The sequence below is a fragment of the Dendrobates tinctorius genome, unplaced genomic scaffold, assembly GCF_039654945.1.
Source record: "Dendrobates tinctorius isolate UK_male_01 unplaced genomic scaffold, ASM3965494v1 ptg000011l, whole genome shotgun sequence".
Taxonomy (NCBI): Eukaryota; Metazoa; Chordata; class Amphibia; order Anura; family Dendrobatidae; genus Dendrobates; species Dendrobates tinctorius.
Window position 1 is genome coordinate 89841503 of NW_027361679.1, and position 24173 is coordinate 89865675.

The following is a 24173-nucleotide window of genomic DNA, read 5'->3' on the forward strand; positions in this document are numbered from 1 at the left end:
ACGGGACTATGGGATGGAGGATAATTATAATTTGCTATAACTAGCCACAGTTAGTTACTATGCCCGGGCAGCGCCGGGCTCTTCAGCTAGTATATAATATATGGACTTAGGGGGCAGTCAGACGGATGTATAAATCAGAACGCAGTGCCCGGACTGGCTGGCGGCTCTCCCTAACCTGAGAGCTGCATAACTATACCATAGCTCCCAAGTGTCCCGGATTTGGCGGGACAGTCCCGTTTTTGATTGCATGTCCCGCAGTCCCGGGCGGTAGCTTATTTTTCACGCATTTCACTGAGCCGACCACGCCCACACAGACAGACCCACCGGCCACCGCAGCCCCACAGTGATGAATCCCAGCGCTGATCGCTGGGTTCTTCAGTGCGCACAGGACCTGTGATGAGGTCACAGGAGGGGAGGAGTCAGGGGGTCACATGATCAGGGGCGTCCAATGCCCCTGATCATGTGACCCCTGACTCCTCCCCTCTTGTGACCTCATCACAGGTCCTGTGCGCACAGCCCTGACCCCTGAGTGCCTGCAGGACTCTGTTGTGCTGGTTGTCATGGTGCTGGATGAGATGAAGTTTATGTGTGGGGTCAGGAGGGGTTTTCAGTGTGGATGTAGCAGAGCCGCGCGCGTACGAGGTGTACGAAGCAGAGCCGCACGCGTACGAGGTGTACGAAGCAGAGCCGCACGCGTACGAGGTGTACGAAGCAGAGCCGCACGCGCACGAGGTGTACGAAGCAGAGCCGCACGAGGTGTACGAAGCAGAGCCGCACGAGGTGTACGGAGCGGACCCGTGTGTAAGAGGTGGACAGAGCAGAGCCACATGTGTACAAGGTGTATGGAGCGGAGCTGCACGTGTATGATATAGAAGGTTTGCACATGTACGAGGTGTGCGGAGCAGAGCCGCACGTGTACGAGGTGTGCGGAGCAGAGCCGCACGTGTACGAGGTGTACGGAGCAGAGCCGCACGTGTACGAGGTGTACGGAGCAGAGCCGCACGTGTACGAGGTGTACGGAGCAGAGCCGCACGTGTACGAGGTGTACGGAGCAGAGCCGCACGTGTACGAGGTGTACGGAGCAGAGCCGCACGTGTACGAGGTGTACGGAGCAGAGCCGCACGTGTACGAGGTGTACGGAGCAGAGCCGCACGTGTACGAGGTGTACGGAGCAGAGCCGCACGTGTACGAGGTGTACGGAGCAGAGCCGCACGTGTACGAGGTGTACGGAGCAGAGCCGCACGTGTACGAGGTGTACGGAGCAGAGCCGCACGTGTACGAGGTGTACGGAGCAGAGCCGCACGTGTACGAGGTGTACGGAGCAGAGCCGCACGTGTACGAGGTGTACGGAGCAGAGCCGCACGTGTACGAGGTGTACGGAGCAGAGCCGCACGTGTACGAGGTGTACGGAGCGGACCCGTGTGTAAGAGGTGGACAGAGCAGAGCCACATGTGTACAAGGTGTATGGAGCGGACCCGCACGTGTATGATATAGAAGGTTTGCACATGTACGAGGTGTGCGGAGCAGAGCCGCACGTGTATGAGGTGTGCGGAGCAGAGCCGCACGTGTACGAGGTGTGCGGAGCAGAGCCGCACGTGTACGGAGCAGAGTCGCACGTCTACGGGGTGTACGGAGCAGAGCCATGTGTGTACGAGGCGTGGAGCCGCGTGTATTCGAGGTGTACGGAGGGGAGCCGCGTGTGTAGGAGGTGTATGGAGCAGAACCGCTAGTGTACGAAGTGGATGGAGCAAAGCCGCATGTCTACAAGGTTTACGGAGTGAAGCCATGTGTGTACAAGGTTTACAGTGCGTGGCCGCGTGTGTACAAGGTGTACGGAGCAGAGCCACATGTGTACGAGGTTTACCGAGTGGAGCCGTCTGTGTGCGAGGTGTATGCAGCGGAACCGTGTGTGTACGAGGCATACAAAGCGGAACCATGTGTGTATGAGGTGTCCCAGATCCAGCGGGACAGTCCTGATTTTGATAGTCTGCTCCGGCCGGGAGGTTACTTTTCCCGTGGACTCAGGAGTACACGGCGGAGCCCCAAAGAGAACGTTAAAATTCACACGTGACATTCCACCGGAAGTGACGTGCTAGAAGGTGACCGGAAATGAGGTAATTTCGGGAGGAGATTGTGACGGAACCATGGAGGCACTTCAGGGAATGCTTCAGATCCATCACCATGTCCTCCTCCGATAGCGTGGACAGCAGGATCACCTTGGACTCAGGATGCCGGCCATCTGAGTGGATCATGATATGTCCTGCACCGGGAGGCTCAGGGGGGCATTACAATGGGAGCCGGGCTGCTATAGTATCTTTATAGAATCTTTCTTTATCACTCTGTTTCTTTCTCTCTAATCTTTATTTCTTTCATCTGTATCTTTCTGTCTGTTCTTTCTTTCCCCTCTTCCTTTCTCTCTCTGTTCTCTTTCTTTCCCCTCTTTCATTCTTTCTCTCGGTTCTTTCTTTCCTCTCTTTCTTTCTCTGTTTCTTTTGTTCCCCTCTTCCTTTATCTCTGTTCTTTCTTTCCCCTCTTCCTTTATCTCTCTCTGTTCTTTCCCCTCTTTCTTTCTCTCTAATCTTTCTTTCACTCTCTGTTCTTTCCTTTCTTTTTCTCTCTCTCTGTACTATCTTTCTTTCCAATCTCTCTCTCTGTTCTTTGTTTCATTACCCTCTTTCTTTCTCTCTGTTCTTTCTTTTCCTCAGTACCAGTCTGTGCCCACAGTACCAGCCACTGTGCCCTCAGTACCAGTCAGTGTGATCAGCAGTGCTAAATGGGTGTCTTTTGGGCATGGACATGGGTGTGGCTAGTTGTGAAATGTGTGTGGCCTAAAATCGCAGCCTTTGTCCCTCTTTCCCTTCTTCAAAAGTTGGGAGGTATACTATACATGAAGCAGTCAGGCTCAGCTCAGGAGAGCCGCCAGACAGTCCTGCACCGCCTTCAGATCTCGCTCCTATTTATACAGCCGTATAAAAGTGCAAATAAATAAAAACAAGCAAAAAAAAAAAAGAAAGAAAAGGGGCAAGTGCAATAACCCCGTCTCCCCCTGGACCCGTCGGTGACTCGTAATGCTCACGGTCACTGTGCATGTTGCACCCCTCACATGTAGAGCGCCATGGAATAAAGGTGCGATAATAATAATAATAATGTGTTGGGCCCAAACTGCTTTATTTTGTGCAGAATTCATGACTGCCACAGGACAACGCCTAGCAGCTAACAATGGGGGTGAAGGGGTCCCTGTGCTGTTCCTCCAGCTTGGAAGCATTTCTATGGCTTTAGCCGCAGACTACAGGCTTCTCTACAGGTCAAAAACCTCCATCCCGGCTCTCAGCAATGACAGAAAACGCCACACAGCCTCAGGGTCTCTGCCTCACAAGACCAGGAGTTTTATGCAATGAAGGCCAATACTACTATAGGGAGAGTTCACACAAAAGCAGAATTACCAGCGTCTACACGGCGGCCGCCTCCTGCAGGAACTCCCGGTGTCAGGTAAAGACAGCGTTATCTCCTCTCTGTCAGGATACAAGCGATATCCTAGGTGCTAAAGGACCTTTCATGATGTCATGATCATGTGACCAGTCACGTGTGTAGGAAGAGTCAGACTCCGGGGCTGCTTTACCTGGTCATGGATTTTCCCTGCAGTCCGTGCATTCATTGTGTGGGGAGAAGCACTGTACTCTGTGTGGAGGGGGGCTGCATTATACTCTGAAGGGGTTGCAGTATACTCTGAAGGGGTTGCAGTATACTCTGAAGGGGTTGCAGTATACTCTGAAGGGGTTGCAGTATACTCTATGAGGGGGGCTGCAGTATAATCTGAAGGGGTTGCAGTATACTCTATGAGGGGGCTGCAGTATACTCTATGAGGGGGGCTGCAGTATACTCTATGAGGGGGGCTGCAGTATACTCTATGAGGGGAGTTGCAGTATACTCTATGAGGGGGGTTGCAGTATACTCTATGAGGGGAGTTGCAGTATACTCTATGAGGGGAGTTGCAGTATACTCTATGAGGGGAGTTGCAGTATACTCTATGAGGGGAGTTGCAGTATATTCTATGAGGGGAGTTGCAGTATACTCTATGAGGGGAGTTGCAGTATACTCTATGAGGGGAGTTGCAGTATACTCTATGAGGGGAGTTGCAGTATACTCTATGAGGGGAGTTGCAGTATACTCTATGAGGGGGGCTGCAGTATACTCTATGAGGGGAGTTGCAGTATACTCTATGAGGGGAGTTGCAGTATACTCTATGAGGGGGGCTGCAGTATACTCTATGAGGGGAGTTGCAGTATACTCTATGAGGGGGGCTGCAGTATACTCTATGAGGGGGGCTGCAGTATACTCTATGAGGGGAGTTGCAGTATACTCTATGAGGGGGGCTGCAGTATACTCTATGAGGGGAGTTGCAGTATACTCTATGAGGGGGGCTGCAGTATACTCTATGAGGGGAGTTGCAGTATACTCTATGAGGGGAGTTGCAGTATACTCTATGAGGGGAGTTGCAGTATACTCTATGAGGGGAGTTGCAGTATACTCTATGAGGGGGGCTGCAGTATACTCTATGAGGGGAGTTGCAGTATACTCTATGAGGGGGGTTGCAGTATACTCTATGAGGGGGGTTGCAGTATACTCTATGAGGGGAGTTGCAGTATACTCTATGAGGGGAGTTGCAGTATACTCTATGAGGGGAGTTGCAGTATACTCTATGAGGGGAGTTGCAGTATACTCTATGAGGGGAGTTGCAGTATACTCTATGAGGGGAGTTGCAGTATACTCTATGAGGGGAGTTGCAGTATACTCTATGAGGGGAGTTGCAGTATACTCTATGAGGGGGGCTGCAGTATACTCTATGAGGGGGGTTGCAGTATACTCTATGAGGGGGGCTGCAGTATACTCTATGAGGGGGGCTGCAGTATACTCTATGAGGGGGGCTGCAGTATACTCTATGAGGGGGGCTGCAGTATACTCTATGAGGGGGGCTGCAGTATACTCTATGAGGGGGGCTGCAGTATACTCTATGAGGGGGGCTGCAGTATACTCTATGAGGGGGGCTGCAGTATACTCTATGAGGGGGGCTGCAGTATACTCTATGAGGGGGGCTGCAGTATACTCTATGAGGGGGGCTGCAGTATACTCTATGAGGGGGGTTGCAGTATACTCTATGAGGGGGGTTGCAGTATACTCTGAGGGGGGCTGCAGTATACTCTGAGGGGGGCTGCAGTATACTCTATGAGGGGGGTTGCAGTATACTCTGAGGGGGGCTGCAGTATACTCTCTGAGGGGGGCTGCAGTATACTCTCTGAGGGGAGTTGCAGTATACTCTCTGAGGGGAGTTGCAGTATACTCTCTGAGGGGGGTTGCAGTATACTCTATGAGGGGGGCTGCAGTATACTCTATGAGGGGGGCTGCAGTATACTCTATGAGGGGGGCTGCAGTATACTCTATGAGGGGGGCTGCAGTATACTTTGAAGGGTTTGCAGTATACTCTATGAGGGGGGCTGCAGTATACTCTGAAGGGGTTGCGATATACTCTATGAGGTGGGCTGTAGTATACTCTGAAGGGGTTGCAGTATATGAGGGGGGCTGCAGTCTACGCTGAAGGGGTTGCAGTATACTCTGAGGGGGGCTGCAGTCTACGCTGAAGGGGTTGCAATATACTCTATGAGGGGGGTTTCAGTATACTCTCTGAGGGGGGCTGCAGTATACTCTATGAGGGGGCTGCAGTATACTCTATGAGGGGGGCTGCAGTATACTCTATGAGGGGAGTTGCAGTATACTCTATGAGGGGAGTTGCAGTATACTCTATGAGGGGAGTTGCAGTATACTCTATGAGGGGAGTTGCAGTATACTCTATGAGGGGAGTTGCAGTATACTCTATGAGGGGAGCTGCAGTATACTCTATGAGGGGAGTTGCAGTATACTCTATGAGGGGAGTTGCAGTATACTCTATGAGGGGGGTTGCAGTATACTCTATGAGGGGGGTTGCAGTATACTCTATGAGGGGAGTTGCAGTATACTCTATGAGGGGAGTTGCAGTATACTCTATGAGGGGAGCTGCAGTATACTCTATGAGGGGAGTTGCAGTATACTCTATGAGGGGAGTTGCAGTATACTCTATGAGGGGAGTTGCAGTATACTCTATGAGGGGGGCTGCAGTATACTCTATGAGGGGAGTTGCAGTATACTCTATGAGGGGAGTTGCAGTATACTCTATGAGGGGGGCTGCAGTATACTCTATGAGGGGGGCTGCAGTATACTCTATGAGGGGAGTTGCAGTATACTCTATGAGGGGGGCTGCAGTATACTCTATGAGGGGAGTTGCAGTATACTCTATGAGGGGAGTTGCAGTATACTCTATGAGGGGAGTTGCAGTATACTCTATGAGGGGAGTTGCAGTATACTCTATGAGGGGAGTTGCAGTATACTCTATGAGGGGGGCTGCAGTATACTCTATGAGGGGGGCTGCAGTATACTCTATGAGGGGAGTTGCAGTATACTCTATGAGGGGAGTTGCAGTATACTCTATGAGGGGAGTTGCAGTATACTCTATGAGGGGGGCTGCAGTATACTCTATGAGGGGAGTTGCAGTATACTCTATGAGGGGAGTTGCAGTATACTCTATGAGGGGGGCTGCAGTATACTCTATGAGGGGGGCTGCAGTATACTCTATGAGGGGGGCTGCAGTATACTCTATGAGGGGGGCTGCAGTATACTCTATGAGGGGGGCTGCAGTATACTCTATGAGGGGAGTTGCAGTATACTCTATGAGGGGAGTTGCAGTATACTCTATGAGGGGAGTTGCAGTATACTCTATGAGGGGAGTTGCAGTATACTCTATGAGGGGAGTTGCAGTATACTCTATGAGGGGGGCTGCAGTATACTCTATGAGGGGAGTTGCAGTATACTCTATGAGGGGAGTTGCAGTATACTCTATGAGGGGAGTTGCAGTATACTCTATGAGGGGGGCTGCAGTATACTCTATGAGGGGAGTTGCAGTATACTCTATGAGGGGAGTTGCAGTATACTCTATGAGGGGGGCTGCAGTATACTCTATGAGGGGGGCTGCAGTATACTCTATGAGGGGAGTTGCAGTATACTCTATGAGGGGGGCTGCAGTATACTCTATGAGGGGAGTTGCAGTATACTCTATGAGGGGGGCTGCAGTATACTCTATGAGGGGAGTTGCAGTATACTCTATGAGGGGAGTTGCAGTATACTCTATGAGGGGAGTTGCAGTATACTCTATGAGGGGAGTTGCAGTATACTCTATGAGGGGGGCTGCAGTATACTCTATGAGGGGAGTTGCAGTATACTCTATGAGGGGGGTTGCAGTATACTCTATGAGGGGAGTTGCAGTATACTCTATGAGGGGAGTTGCAGTATACTCTATGAGGGGAGTTGCAGTATACTCTATGAGGGGAGTTGCAGTATACTCTATGAGGGGAGTTGCAGTATACTCTATGAGGGGAGTTGCAGTATACTCTATGAGGGGAGTTGCAGTATACTCTATGAGGGGAGTTGCAGTATACTCTATGAGGGGGCTGCAGTATACTCTATGAGGGGGGTTGCAGTATACTCTATGAGGGGGGCTGCAGTATACTCTATGAGGGGGGCTGCAGTATACTCTATGAGGGGGGCTGCAGTATACTCTATGAGGGGGGCTGCAGTATACTCTATGAGGGGGGCTGCAGTATACTCTATGAGGGGGGCTGCAGTATACTCTATGAGGGGGGCTGCAGTATACTCTATGAGGGGGGCTGCAGTATACTCTATGAGGGGGGCTGCAGTATACTCTATGAGGGGGGTTGCAGTATACTCTGAGGGGGGCTGCAGTATACTCTGAGGGGGGCTGCAGTATACTCTATGAGGGGGGTTGCAGTATACTCTGAGGGGGGCTGCAGTATACTCTCTGAGGGGGGCTGCAGTATACTCTCTGAGGGGAGTTGCAGTATACTCTCTGAGGGGAGTTGCAGTATACTCTATGAGGGGGGTTGCAGTATACTCTATGAGGGGGGTTGCAGTATACTCTATGAGGGGGGCTGCAGTATACTCTATGAGGGGGGCTGCAGTATACTCTATGAGGGGGGCTGCAGTATACTCTATGAGGGGGGCTGCAGTATACTTTGAAGGGTTTGCAGTATACTCTATGAGGGGGGCTGCAGTATACTCTGAAGGGGTTGCGATATACTCTATGAGGTGGGCTGTAGTATACTCTGAAGGGGTTGCAGTATATGAGGGGGGCTGCAGTCTACGCTGAAGGGGTTGCAGTATACTCTGAGGGGGGCTGCAGTCTACGCTGAAGGGGTTGCAATATACTCTATGAGGGGGGTTTCAGTATACTCTCTGAGGGGGGCTGCAGTCTACGCTGAAGGTTGCAGTATACTCTATGAGGGGGGTTGCGGTATACTCTATGAGGGGGGCTGCAGCCTACGCTGAAGGGGTTGCGGTATACTCTCTGAGGGGGGCTGTAGTATACGCTGAAGGGGTTGCAGTATACTCTATGAAGGGGGCTGCAGTATACTCTGAAGGGGTTGCGATATACTCTGAGGGGGGCTGTAGTATGCTCTCAAGGGGTTACAGTATACTCTATGAGGGGGGCTGCAGTCTACGCTGAAGGGGTTGCAGTATGCTCTATGAGGGGGGTTTCAGTATACTCTGAGGGGGGCTGCAGTATACTCTGAAGGGGTTGCGATATACTCTGAGGGGGGGCTGCAGTCTACGCTGAAGGTTGCAGTATACTCTATGAGGGGGGTTGCAGTATACTCTCAAGGGGTTACAGTATACTCTATGAGGGGGGCTGCAGTCTACGCTGTAGGGGTTGCAGTATACTCTATGATGGGGGCTGCAGTATACTCTGAAGGGGATGCAGTATACTCTATGAGGGGGGCTGCAGTATAGTCTGAAGGGGTTGCGGTCTAATATATAAAGCTCAAAGTGTGTATGTGTGTGTGTGTATGTTTGTATGTCCGGGATAGGCATCCGCACCGTCGCAGCTACAGCCACAAAATTTGGCACAGTCACACGTCTAGACCCCGAGAGCGTCCTAAGCTATGTTGTGAGGCGAAATTTTAACCCCGCGCGTTCCTATTCATCAAACAATTTTGCCCCTATCTACATACTGGGGGAAAAAGTGTGTGCGCGTCAATCCCCGCCCCTCATTGTGATGTCACAATGCCCCTATTTGCATACTGGGGAAGCAGTGTGTGCGTATCAAGCCCCGCCCCTCATTATGATGTCACAATGGTTGCCATGGCGACGCTGATGTCATCAAAGGTTGCAAGCCCTGCCGCCGCTCATTATGATGTCATAATGGTTCACTATGGAATGGAGGATGTGTGATGAGTATATGGGCACCGGACTATGGGATGGTGGATATGTATGACAGGTATATGGGCACGGTACAATGGGAAGGAGGATGTGTGATAGGTATATGGGCACTGGACTATGGGATGGAGGATATGTATGACGGGTATATGGGCACGGGACTATGGGATGGCGGATATGTATATGGGCACGGGACTATGGGATGGAGGATGTGTGATGGGTATATGGGCACTGGACTATGGGATGGAGGATGGGTATATGGGCACCGGACTGTGGGATGGAGGATATGTATGATGGGTATATGGGCACGGGACTATGAGATGGCGGATATGTATGATGGGTATATGGGCACGGGACTATGGGATGGCGAATATGTATGATGGGTATATGGGCATGAGACTATGGGATGGAGAATATGTATGATGTGTATATGGGCATGGGACGGAGAATATGTATGATGGGTATATGGGCACGGGCCTATGGGATCGTGGATATGTATGATGGGTATATGGGCACGGGACTATGGGATGGAGGATAATTATAATTTTCTATAACTAAACACAGTTAGTTACTATGCCCGGGCAGCGCCGGGCTCTTCAGCTAGTAAACCCTGAGGGGGGTTGCAGTATACTCTATGAGGGGGGCTGCAGTCTACGCTGAAGGGGTTGCAGTATACTCTATGAGGGGGGATGCAGTATACTCTGAAGGGGCTGCAGTATACTCTATGAGGGGGGCTGCAGTATACTCTATGAGGGGGGCTGCAGTATACTCTATGAGGGGGGCTGCAGTCTACGCTGAAGGGGTTGCAGTATACTCTATGAGGGGGGCTGCAGTCTACGCTGAAGGGGTTGCAGTATACTCTATGAGGGGGGCTGCAGTCTACGCTGAAGGGGTTGCAGTATACTCTATGAGGGGGGCTGCAGTCTACGCTGAAGGGGTTGCAGTATACTCTATGAGGGGGGCTGCAGTCTACGCTGAAGGGGTTGCAGTATACTCTATGAGGGGGGCTGCAGTCTACGCTGAAGGGGTTGCAGTATACTCTATGAGGGGGGCTGCAGTCTACGCTGAAGGGGTTGCAGTATACTCTATGAGCGGGGCTGCAGTATACTCTGAAGGGGTTGCAGTATACTCTATCAGGGGGGCTGCAGTCTACGCTGAAGGGGTTGCAGTATACTCTATGAGGGGGGCTGCAGTATACTCTATGAGGGGGGCTGCAGTCTACGCTGAAGGGGTTGCAGTATACTCTATGAGGGGGGTTTCAGTATACTCTGAGGGGGGCTGCGATATACTCTGAGGGGGGGCTGCAGTCTACGCTGAAGGTTGCAGTATACTCTATGAGGGGGGTTGCGGTATACTCTATGAGGGGGGCTGCAGCCTACGCTGAAGGGGTTGCGGTATACTCTCTGAGGGGGGCTGCTGTATACTCTGAAGGGGTTGCGATATACTCTATGATGGGGGCTGCATTATACTCTGAAGGGGTTGCAGTATACTCTATCAGGGGGGGCTGCAGTCTACGCTGAAGGGGTTGCAGTATACTCTATGAGGGGGGCTGCAGTCTACGCTGAAGGGGTTGCAGTATACTCTATGAGGGGGGTTGCAGTATACTCTATGCGCGGGGCTGCAGTATACTCTATGAGGGGGGTTGCAATATACTCTATGAGGGGGGTTGCAGTATACTCTATGTGGGGGGCTGCAGTATACTCTATGAGAGGGGTTGCAGTATACTCTATGAGGGGGGCTGCAGTCTACGCTGAAGGGGTTGCAGTATACTCTATGAGGGGGGATGCAGTATACTCTATGAGGGGGGCTGCAGTCTACGCTGAAGGGGTTGCAGTATACTCTCTGAGGGGGGCTGCAGTATACTCTAAAGGGGTTGCAGCATACTCTATGAGGGGGGTTGAAGTATACTCTATGAGGGGGGCTGCAGTCTACGCTGAAGGTTGCAGTATACTCTATGAGGGGGGTTGCAGTATACTCTATGAGGGGGGCTGCAGTCTACGCTGAAGGGGTTGCGGTATACTCTTTGAGGGGGGCTGCAATATACTCTGAAGGGGTTGCAGTCTAATATATAAAGCTCAAAGTGTGTATGTATGTGTGTGTATATGTTTGTATGTCCGGGATAGGCATCCGCACCGTCGCAGCTACAGCCACAAAATTTGGCACAGTCACACGTCTGGACCCCGACAGCGTCCTAAGCTATGTTGTGAGGCGAAATTTTAACCCCGCGCGTTCCAATTCATCAAACAATTTTGCCCCTATCTACATACTGGGGGAAAAAGTGTGTGCGCTTCAAGCCCCGCCCCTCATTGTGATGTCACAATGCCCCTATTTGCATACTGGGGAAGCAGTGTGTGCGTATCAAGCCCCGCCCCTCATTATGATGTCACAATGGTTGCCATGGCGACGCTGATGTCATCAAAGGTTACAAGCCCTGCCGCCGCTCATTATGATGTCATAATGGTTCACTATGGAATGGAGGATGTGTGATGAGTATATGGGCACCGGACTATGGGATGGTGGATATGTATGACAGGTATATGGGCACGGGACTATGGGATGGAGGATATGTATATGGGCACGGGACAATGGGATGGAGGATATGTATGATGGGTAAATGGGCACGGGACTATGGGATGGCGGATATGTATATGGGCACGGTACTATGGGAAGGAGGATGTGTGATGGGTATATGGGCACTGGACTATGGGATGGAGCATATGTTTGACGGGTATATGGGCACGGGACTATGGGATGGCGGATATGTATATGGGCACGGGACTATGGGATGGAGGATGTGTGATGGGTATATGGGCACTGGACTATGGGATGGAGGATATGTATGATGGGTATATCGGCACGGGACTATGAGATGGCGGATATGTATGATGGGTATATGGGCACGGGACTATGGGATGGAGGATATGTATGATGGGTATATGGGCATGGGACTATGACATGAAGGATGTGTGATGGGTATATGGGCATGGGACTATGGGATGGAGGATATGTATGATGGGTATATGGGCATGGGACTATGACATGAAGGATGTGTGATGGGTATATGGGCATGGGACTATGGGATGGAGGATATGTATGATGGGTATATTGGCATGGGACTATGACATGAAGGATGTGTGATGGGTATATGGGCACTCGACTATGGGATGGCGAATATGTATGATGGGTATATGGGCATGGGACTATGGGATGGAGAATATGTATGATGTGTATATGGGCATGGGACGGAGAATATGTATGATGGGTATATGGGCATGGGACTATGGGATGGAGGATGTGTGATGGGTATATGGGCACTCGACTATGGGATGGAGGATATGTATGATGGGTATATGGGCACGGGACTATGGGATGGCGGATATGTATGATGGGTATATGGGCATGGGACTATGACATGAAGGATGTGTGATGGGTATATGGGCATGGGACTATGGGATGGAGGATATGTATGATGGGTATATGGGCATGGGACTATGACATGAAGGATGTGTGATGGGTATATGGGCATGGGACTATGGGATGGAGGATATGTATGATGGGTATATGGGCATGGGACTATGGGATGGAGGATATGTATGATGGGTATATGGGCACGGGGCTATTGGATGGAGGATAATTATAATTTTCTATAACTAACCACAGTTAGTTACTATGCCCGGGCAGCGCCGGGCTCTTCAGCTAGTATACTCTATGAGGGGGGCTGCAGTATACTCTATGAGCGGGGTTGCGGTATACTCTCTGAGGGGGGCTGCAGTCTACGCTGAAGGGGTTGCAGTATACTCTGAGGGGGGCTGCAGTATACTCTGAAGGTGTTGTAGTATACTCTATGAGGGGGGTTGCAGTCTACGCTGAATGGGTTGCAGTATACTCTGAAGGGGTTGCGGTATACTCTCTGAGGGGGGCTGCAGTATACTCTCTGAGGGGGTTGTAGTATACTCTCTGAGGGGGGCTGCAGTATACTCTGAAGGGGTTGCAGTATACTCTATGAGGGGGGCTGCAGTATACTCTGAAGGGGTTGCAGTATACTCTATGAGGGGGGCTGCAGCCTACGCTGAAGGGGTTGCGGTATACTCTCTGAAGGGGGCTGCCGTGTGTGTGCACAGCAGCCTAATCCATCACAATGAACACAGAAAAATTACGGCGGACATAACCAAGCGTGCACGGCAACAGTGGTGGTGAGCCACAAACCAACAACAAGAAAATAGGGGGGGAAGCCAGCACTGCTTAAGGTTAGAACGCATAAATTGGAGTGCATATGCACATAATGTCTAGCTGTATTCAAAAATGAGATATTTAGCAAAAAAATTGATCAATACTCTATGAGGGGGGCTGCAGTATACGCTGAAGGGGTTGCGGTATACTCTTTGAGGGGGGCTGCAGTATACTCTGAAGGGGTTGCAGTATACTCTATGAGGGGAGTTGCAGTATACTCTATGAGGGGGGCTGCAGTATACTCTATGAGGGGGGCTGCAGTCTACGCTGAAGGGGTTGCGGTATACTCTTTGAGGGGGGCTGCAGTATACTCTGAAGGGGTTGCAGTATACTCTATGAGGGGAGTTGCAGTATACTCTATGAGGGGGGCTGCAGCCTACACTGAAGGGGTTGCAGTATACTCTATGAGGGGGGCTGCAGTCTACGCTGAAGGGGTTGCAGTATACTCTGGGAGGGCTGCAGTATACTCTGAAGGGGTTGCAGTATACTCTATGAGGGGGGCTGCAGTCTGCGCTGAAGGGGTTGCAGTATACTCTGAGGGGGGTTGCAGTATACTCTGAAGGGGTTGCAGTATAATCTATGAGGGGGGCTGCAGCCTACAATGAAGGGGTTCCAGTATACTCTATGAGGGGGGTTGCAGTATACTCTATGAGGGGGGCTGCAGTCTGCGCTGAAGGGGTTGCAGTATACTCTGAGGGGGGTTGCAGTCTACGCTGAAGGGTTTGCAGTATACTCTATGAGGGCAGCTGCAGTATACTCTGAAGGGGTTGCAGTATACTCTATGAAGGGGGTTGCAGTATACTCTATGAGGGGGGCTGCAGTCTACGCTGAAGGGGTTGCAGTATACTCTATGAGGGGGGCTGCAGTATACTCTGAAGGGGTTGCAGTATACTCTATGAGGGGGGCTGCAGCCTACGCTGAAGGGGTTGCAGTATACTCTATGAGGGGGGTTGCAGTATACTCTATGAGGGGGGTTGCAGTATACTCTATGAGGGGGTTGCAGTATACTCTATGAGGGGGGCTGCTGTCTACGCTGAATGGGTTGCAGTATAGTCTGAAGGGGTTGTGGTATACTCTCTGAGGGGGGCTGCAGTATACTCTGAAGGGGTTGCAGTATACTCTATGAGGGGGACTGCAGTCTACGCTGAAGGGGTTGCAGTATACTCTATGAGGGGGACTGCAGTATACTCTGAAGGGGTTGCAGTATACTCTATAGGGGTTGCAGTATACTCTATGAGGGGGGCTGCAGCCTACGCTGAAGGGGTTGCAGTATACTCTCTGAGGGGGGCTGCAGTCTACGCTGAAGGGGTTGCAGTATACTCTGAGGGGGGCTGCAGTATACTCTGAAGGGGTTGTAGTATACTCTATGAGGGGGGTTGCAGTCTACGCTGAATGGGTTGCAGTATACTCTGAAGGGGTTGCGGTATACTCTCTGAGGGGGGCTGCAGTATACTCTCTGAGGGGGTTGTAGTATACTCTCTGAGGGGGGCTGCAGTATACTCTGAAGGGGTTGCAGTATACTCTATGAGGGGGGCTGCAGTATACTCTGAAGGGGTTGCAGTATACTCTATGAGGGGGGCTGCAGCCTACGCTGAAGGGGTTGCAGTATACTCTATGAGGGGGGCTGCAGTATACTCTGAAGGGGTTGCAGTATACTCTATGAGGGGGGCTGCAGCCTACGCTGAAGGGGTTGCGGTATACTCTCTGAAGGGGGCTGCCGTGTGTGTGCACAGCAGCCTAATCCATCACAATGAACACAGAAAAATTACGGCGGACATAACCAAGCGTGCACGGCAACAGTGGTGGTGAGCCACAAACCAACAACAAGAAAATAGGGGGGGAAGCCAGCACTGCTTAAGGTTAGAACGCATAAATTGGAGTGCATATGCACATAATGTCTAGCTGTATTCAAAAATGAGATATTTAGCAAAAAAATTGATCAATACTCTATGAGGGGGGCTGCAGTATACGCTGAAGGGGTTGCGGTATACTCTTTGAGGGGGGCTGCAGTATACTCTGAAGGGGTTGCAGTATACTCTATGAGGGGAGTTGCAGTATACTCTATGAGGGGGGCTGCAGTATACTCTATGAGGGGGGCTGCAGTCTACGCTGAAGGGGTTGCGGTATACTCTTTGAGGGGGGCTGCAGTATACTCTGAAGGGGTTGCAGTATACTCTATGAGGGGAGTTGCAGTATACTCTATGAGGGGGGCTGCAGCCTACGCTGAAGGGGTTGCAGTATACTCTATGAGGGGGGCTGCAGTCTACGCTGAAGGGGTTGCAGTATACTCTGGGAGGGCTGCAGTATACTCTGAAGGGGTTGCAGTATACTCTATGAGGGGGGCTGCAGTCTGCGCTGAAGGGGTTGCAGTATACTCTGAGGGGGGTTGCAGTATACTCTGAAGGGGTTGCAGTATAATCTATGAGGGGGGCTGCAGCCTACAATGAAGGGGTTCCAGTATACTCTATGAGGGGGGTTGCAGTATACTCTATGAGGGGGGCTGCAGTCTGCGCTGAAGGGGTTGCAGTATACTCTGAGGGGGGTTGCAGTCTACGCTGAAGGGTTTGCAGTATACTCTATGAGGGCAGCTGCAGTATACTCTGAAGGGGTTGCAGTATACTCTATGAAGGGGGTTGCAGTATACTCTATGAGGGGGGCTGCAGTCTACGCTGAAGGGGTTGCAGTATACTCTATGAGGGGGGCTGCAGTATACTCTGAAGGGGTTGCAGTATACTCTATGAGGGGGGCTGCAGCCTACGCTGAAGGGGTTGCAGTATACTCTATGAGGGGGGTTGCAGTATACTCTATGAGGGGGGTTGCAGTATACTCTATGAGGGGGTTGCAGTATACTCTATGAGGGGGGCTGCTGTCTACGCTGAATGGGTTGCAGTATAGTCTGAAGGGGTTGTGGTATACTCTCTGAGGGGGGCTGCAGTATACTCTGAAGGGGTTGCAGTATACTCTATGAGGGGGACTGCAGTCTACGCTGAAGGGGTTGCAGTATACTCTATGAGGGGGACTGCAGTATACTCTGAAGGGGTTGCAGTATACTCTATAGGGGTTGCAGTATACTCTATGAGGGGGGCTGCAGCCTACGCTGAAGGGGTTGCAGTATACTCTATGAGGGGGGTTGCAGTATACTCTGAAGGGGTTGCAGTATACTCTATGAGGGGGTTGCAGTATACTCTATGAGGGGGGCTGCAGTCTACGCTGAATGGGTTGCAGTATAGTCTGAAGGGGTTGTGGTATACTCTCTGAGGGGGGCTGCAGTATACTCTGAAGGGGTTGCAGTATACTCTATGAGGGGGACTGCAGTCTACGCTGAAGGGGTTGCAGTATACTCTATGAGGGGGGCTGCAGTATACTCTGAAGGGTTTGCAGTATACTCTATGAGGGCAGCTGCAGTATACTCTGAAGGGGTTGCAGTATACTCTATGAGGGGGGCTGCAGTCTACGCTGAAGGGGTTGCAGTATACTCTATGAGGGGGGCTGCAGTATACTCTGAAGGGGTTGCAGTATAATCTATGAGGGGGGCTACAGCCTACAATGAAGGGGTTGCAGTATACTCTATGAGGGGGGTTGCAGTATACTCTATGAGGGGGGTTGCAGTATACTCTATGAGGGGGGCTGCAGTATACTCTATGAGGGGGGCTGCAGTATACTCTATGAGGGGGGTTGCAGTATACTCTATGAGGGGGGCTGCAGTCTACGCTGAAGGGGTTGCAGTATACTCTATGAGGGGGGCTGCAGTATACTCTGAAGGGGTTGCAGTATACTCTATGAGGGGGGCTGCAGTATACTCTGAAGGGGTTGCAGTATACTCTATGAGGGGGGCTGCAGCCTACGCTGAAGCGGTTGCAGTATACTCTATGAGGGGGGTTGCAGTATACTCTGAAGGGGTTGCAGTATACTCTATGAGGGGGTTGCAGTATACTCTATGAGGGGGGCTGCAGTCTACGCTGAATGGGTTGCAGTATAGTCTGAAGGGGTTGTGGTATACTCTCTGAGGGGGGCTGCAGTATACTCTGAAGGGGTTGCAGTATACTCTATGAGGGGGACTGCAGTCTACGCTGAAGGGGTTGCAGTATACTCTATGAGGGGGTTGCAGTATACTCTATGAGGGGGGCTGCAGTCTACGCTGAATGGGTTGCAGTATAGTCTGAAGGGGTTGTGGTATACTCTCTGAGGGGGGCTGCAGTATACTCTGAAGGGGTTGCAGTATACTCTATGAGGGGGACTGCAGTCTACGCTGAAGGGGTTGCAGTATACTCTATGAGGGGGGTTGCAGTATACTCTATGAGGGGGGCTGCAGTCTACGCTGAAGGGGTTGCAGTATACTCTATGAGGGGGGCTGCAGTATACTCTGAAGGGGTTGCAGTATACTCTATGAGGGGGGCTGCAGTATACTCTGAAGGGGTTGCAGTATACTCTATGAGGGAGGTTGCAGTATACTCTGAAGGGGTTGCGGTATACTCTCTGAGGGGGGCTGCAGTCTACTCTGAAGGGGTTGCAGTTTACTCTATGAGGGGGGCTGCAGTATACTCTCAAGGGGTTGCAGTATACTCTATGAGGGGGGTTGCAGTATACTCTCTGAGGGGGGCTGCAGTCTACTCTGAAGGGGTTGCAGTTTACTCTATGAGGGGGGCTGCAGTATACTCTTAAGGGGTTGCAGTATACTCTATGAGGGGGGCTGCAGTCTGCGCTGAAGGGGTTGCAGTATACTCTGAGGGGGGTTGCAGTCTACGCTGAAGGGTTTGCAGTATACTCTATGAGGGCAGCTGCAGTATACTCTGAAGGGGTTGCAGTATACTCTATGAAGGGGGTTGCAGTATACTCTGAAGGGGTTGCAGTATACTCTATGAGGGGGGCTGCAGCCTACGCTGAAGGGGTTGCAGTATACTCTATGAGGGGGGTTGCAGTATACTCTGAAGGGGTTGCGGTATACTCTCTGAGGGGGCTGCAGTCTACGCTGAAGGGGTTGCAGCATACTCTGAGGGGGGTTGCAGTATACTCTATGAGGGGGGTTGCAATATATAAAGCTCAAAGTGTGTATGTATGTATGTATGTATGTATGTATGTATGTATGTCCGGGATAGGCATCCGCACCGTCGCAGCTACAGCCACAAAATTTGGCACAGTCACACGTCTGGACCCCGAGAGCGTCCTAAGCTATGTTGTGAGGCGAAATTTTAACCCCGCGCGTTCCAATTCATCAAACAATTTTGCCCCTATCTACATACTGGGGGAAAAAGTTTGTGCGCGTCAATTCCCGCCCCTCATTGTGATGTCACAATGCCCCTATTTGCATACTGGGGAAGCAGTGTGTGTGTATCAAGCCCCGCCCCTCATTATGATGTCACAATGGTTGCCATGGCGACGCTGATGTCATCAAAGGTTGCAAGCCCTGCCGCCGCTCATTATGATGTCATAATGGTTCACTATGGAATGGAGGATGTGTGATGAGTATATGGGCACCGGACTATGGGATGGTGGATATGTATGACAGGTATATGGGCACAGGACTATGGGATGGAGGATATGTATATGGGCACGGTACAATGGGAAGGAGGATGTGTGATAGGTATATGGGCACTGGACTATGGTATGGAGGATATGTATGACGGGTATATGGGCACGGGACTATGGGATGGCGGATATGTATATGGGCACGGGACTATGGGATGGAGGATGTGTGATGGGTATATGGGCACTGGACTATGGGATGGAGCATATGTTTGACGGGTATATGGGCACGGGAATATGGGATGGCGGATATGTATATGGGCATGGGACTATGGGATGGAGGATGGGTATAATGGGCACCGGACTGTGGGATGGAGGATATGTATGATGGGTATATGGGCACGGGACTATGAGATGGCGGATATGTATGATGGGTATATGGGCACGGGACTATGGGATGGAGGATATGTATGATGGGTATATGGGCATGGGACTATGACATGAAGGATGTGTGATGGGTGTATGGGCACTCGACTATGGGATGGCGAATATGTATGATGGGTATATGGGCATGAGACTATGGGATGGAGAATATGTATGATGTGTATATGGGCATGGGACGGAGAATATGTATGATGGGTATATGGGCATGGGACTATGGGATGGAGGATGTGTGATGGGTATATGGGCACTCGACTATGGGATGGAGGATATGTATGATGGGTATATGGGCACGGGCCTATGGGATCGTGGATATGTATGATGGGTATATGGGCACGGGACTATGGGATGGAGGATAATTATAATTTTCTATAACTAAACACAGTTAGTTACTATGCCCGGGCAGCGCCGTGCTCTTCAGCTAGTATACTCTGAGGGGGGCTGCAGTATACTCTATGAGGGGGGCTGCAGTCTACGCTGAAGGGGTTGCAGTATACTCTATGAGGGGGGTTGCAGTATACTCTATGAGGGGGGCTGCAGCCTACGCTGAAGGGGTTGCAGTATACTCTATGAGGGGGGCTGCAGTGTACGCTGAATGGGTTGCAGTATTCTCTGAAGGGGTTGCGGTATACTCTCTGAGGGGGGCTGCAGCCTACGCTGAAGGGGTTGCAGTATACTCTATGAGGGGGGCTGCAGTATACTCTGAAGGGGTTGCAGTATACTCTATGAGGGGGGCTGCAGTCTACGCTGAAGGGGTTGCAGTATACTCTATGAGGGGGGCTGCAGTATTCTCTGAAGGGGTTGCGGTATACTCTATGAGGGGGGTTGCAGCCTACGCTGAAGGGGTTGCAGTATACTCTATGAGGGGGGCTGCAGTATACTCTGAAGGGGTTGCAGTATACTCTATGAGGGGGGCTGCAGTCTACGCTGAAGGGGTTGCAGTATACTCTATGAGGGGGGCTGCAGTATACTCTGAAGGGGTTGCAGTATACTCTTTGAGGGGGGATGCAGTATACTCTATGAGGGGGGATGCAGTATACTCTATGAGGGGGGATGCAGTATACTCTATGAGGGGGGATGCAGTATACTCTATGAGGGGGGCTGCAGTCTACGCTGAAGGTTGCAGTATACTCTATGAGGGGGGTTGCGGTATACTCTTTGAGGGGGGCTGCAATATACTCTGAAGGGGTTGCAGTCTAATATATAAAGCTCAAAGTGTGTATGTATGTGTGTGTGTATGTTTGTATGTCCGGGATAGGCATCCGCACCGTCGCAGCTACAGCCACAAAATTTGGCACAGTCACACGTCTGGACCCCTAGAGCGTCCTAAGCTATGTTGTGAGGCGAAATTTTAACCCCGCGCGTTCCAATTCATCAAACAATTTTGCCCCTATCTACATACTGGGGGAAAAAAGTGTGTGCACGTCAAGCCCCGCCCTTCATTGTGATGTCACAATGCCCCTATTTGCATACTGGGGAAGCAGTGTGTGTGTATCAAGCCCCGCCCCTCATTATGATGTCACAATGGTTGCCATGGCGACACTGATGTCATCAAAGGTTACAAGCCCTGCCGCCGCTCATTATGATGTCATAATGGTTCACTATGGAATGGAGGATGTGTGATGAGTATATGGGCACCGGACTATGGGATGGTGGATATGTATGACAGGTATATGGGCACGGGACTATGGGATGGAGGATATGTATATGGGCACGGGACAATGGGATGGAGGATATGTATGATGGGTATATGGGCACGGGACTATGGGATGGCGGATATGTATATGGGCACGGTACTATGGGAAGGAGGATGTGTGATGGGTATATGGGCACTGGACTATGGGATGGAGCATATGTTTGACGGGTATATGGGCACGGGACTATGGGATGGCGGATATGTATATGGGCACGGGACTATGGGATGGAGGATGTGTGATGGGTATATGGGCACTGGACTATGGGATGGAGGATATGTATGATGGGTATATCGGCACGGGACTATGAGATGGCGGATATGTATGATGGGTATATGGGCACGGGACTATGGGATGGAGGATATGTATGATAGGTATATGGGCATGGAACTATGACATGAAGGATGTGTGATGGGTATATGGGCATGGAACTATGGGATGGAGGATATGTATGATGGGTATATGGGCATGGGACTATGGGATGGAGGATGTGTGATGAGTATATGGGCACTCGACTATGGGATGGAGGATATGTATGATGGGTATATGGGCACGGGCCTATGGGATCGTGGATATGTATGATGGGTATATGGGCACGGGACTATTGGATGGAGGATAATTATAATTTTCTATAACTAACCACAGTTAGTTACTATGCCCGGGCAGCGCCGGGCTCTTCAGCTAGTATACTCTATGAGGGGGGCTGCAGTATACTCTATGAGCGGGGTTGCGGTATACTCTCTGAGGGGGGCTGCAGTCTACGCTGAAGGGGTTGCAGTTTACTCTATGAGGGGGGTTGCAGTATACTCTATGAGGGGGGCTGCAGTCTACGCTGAAGGGGTTGCGGTATACTCTATTAGGGGGGTTGCAGTATACTCTGAGGGGGGCTGCAGTCTACGCTGAATGGGTTGCAGTATACTCTGAAGGGGTTGCGGTATACTCTCTGAGGGGGGCTGCAGTATACTCTGAAGGGGTTGTAGTATACTCTATGAGGGGGGCTGCAGTATACTCTGAAGGGGTTGCAGTATACTCTATGAGGGGGGCTGCAGTATACTCTATGAGGGGGGCTGCAGTATACTCTATGAGGGGGGCTGCAGCCTACGTTGAAGGGGTTGCAGTATACTCTATGAGGGGGGTTGCAGTATACTCTGAAGGGGTTGCGGTATACTCTCTGAGGGGGGCTGCAGTAAACTCTATGAGGGGGGCTGAGGTATACTCTGAGGGGGGCTGCAGTCTACGCTAAAGGGGTTGCAGTGTACTCTATGAGGGGGGCTGCAGTATACTCTGGTGCCATAGGAACGATTTTGAAATGCTTGAGGTACAGTGTGCATGTAATGAGGTCTTGCTTTTATACATTTAGGAGGCCGCAATGGCACAGCGAACATAAAAAACGTAGAGTAGGACTCCCCATACGAGACTGCCTTGACGTGGCGGGGTAGCTCAAACAATTGATCAATTTTTTGCTAAATGTCTCATTTTTGAATACAGATAGAAACCAATGTGTGTTTTCACACTTTATGTATTACGTTCTGACCACAAGCAGCGCTGGCTTCTCCCCCTCTTTTTTCTGAAGGGGATGCAGTATACTCTATGAGGGGGGTTGCAGTATACTCTATGAGGGGGCTGCAGCCTACGCTGAAGGGGTTGCAGTATACTCTATGAGGGGGGTTGCAGTATAGTCTCTGATGGGGGCTGCAGTATACTCTGAAGGGGTTGCAGTATACTCTATGAGGGGGGTTGCAGTATACTCTATGAGGGGGGCTGCAGTCTACACTGAAGGGGTTGCAGTAAACTCTATGAGGGGGGCTGAGGTATACTCTGAGGGGGGCTGCAGTCTACGCTAAAGGGGTTGCAGTGTACTCTATGAGGGGGGCTGCAGTATACTCTGAAGGGGATGCAGTATACTCTATGAGGAGGGTTGCAGTATACTCTGAAGGGGTTGCAGTATACTCTATGAGGGGGGCTGCAGTATACTCTGAAGGGGTTGCAGTATACTCTATGAGGGGAGTTTCAGTATACTCTATGAGGGGGGCTGCAGCCTACGCTGAAGGGGTTGCAGTATACTCTATGAGGGGGGTTGCAGTATACTCTCTGAGGGGGCTGCAGTCTACTCTGAAGGGGTTGCAGTTTACTCTATGAGGGGGGCTGCAGTATACTCTGAAGGGGTTGCAGTACACTCTATGAGGGGGGCTGCAGTATACTCTATGAGGGGGGCTGCAGTCTACGCTGAATGGGTTGCAGTATACTCTGGGAGGGCTGCAGTATACTCTGAAGGGGTTACAGTATACTCTATGAGGGGGCTGCAGTCTGCGCTGAAGGGGTTGCAGTATACTCTGAGGGGGGTTGCAGTCTACGCTGAAGGGGTTGCAGTATACTCTATGAGGGGGGCTGCAGTCTACGCTGAAGGGGTTGCAGTATACTCTATGAGGGGGGCTGCAGTATACTCTGAAGGGTTTGCAGTATACTCTGAGGGCAGCTGCAGTATACTCTGAAGGGGTTGCACAAAGGAAAAAGTTTTTTGTCAGCTCACCAAACCGTAGCAAATGCGAAGTCTGGAGGAATGCAATCAATCCTGGGCGGTGCAGGGAACTTGGATTCCGGAAAATCTTGTAGGCACAATACTTGGGAGATGTTCCAGCAACTTCGACCAAAGGATGGTTAAAATCAAAAGACTTTATTCCAAAAAAATGATTAAAAACAGAATAGATGCATAAAAAACATATGGTTCACCAATGTGACAGACGCTTACGCGTTTCGGACTAGAGGGTCCTTACTCATAGCTTAACATCTTACAAATAAGCATATACCTATATACACTTGCTGGCTGAAGTAAAGTGGGAGGGAAAGAAAATGGGCGGAGGTCCACAATAACAGGAAGGGAGGATTTTCTCCACAAAAAAAAAAAAAAAAAAGGGGTTGCAGTATACTCTATGAGGGAGGCTGCAGTATACTCTGAAGGGGTTGCAGTATACTCTATGAGGGGGGTTGCAGTATACTCTGAAGGGGTTGCGGTATACTCTCTGAGGG

At 50.9% G+C, this 24173-nt stretch overlaps 1 protein-coding gene across 5 annotated transcripts in view; it reads right to left on the reverse strand.

Moving 5' to 3' along the window:
* The window catches only part of MPND (MPN domain containing), a 145559-nt gene extending 121665 nt beyond the window's left edge, over positions 1-23894 (reverse strand). For 4 of the 5 annotated variants that reach the window (XR_012220129.1, XM_073544601.1, XM_073544594.1 and 1 more), the window contains exon 1: positions 3444-3596. The gene's annotated coding sequence lies outside the window, so the exon portion shown is untranslated. Of the gene's footprint in view, positions 1-3443; positions 3597-23676 lie in introns of those variants that run through there. The other variant, XM_073544578.1, reaches the window with a different exon arrangement.
* Between the last annotated feature and the right edge of the window lie 279 nt (positions 23895-24173).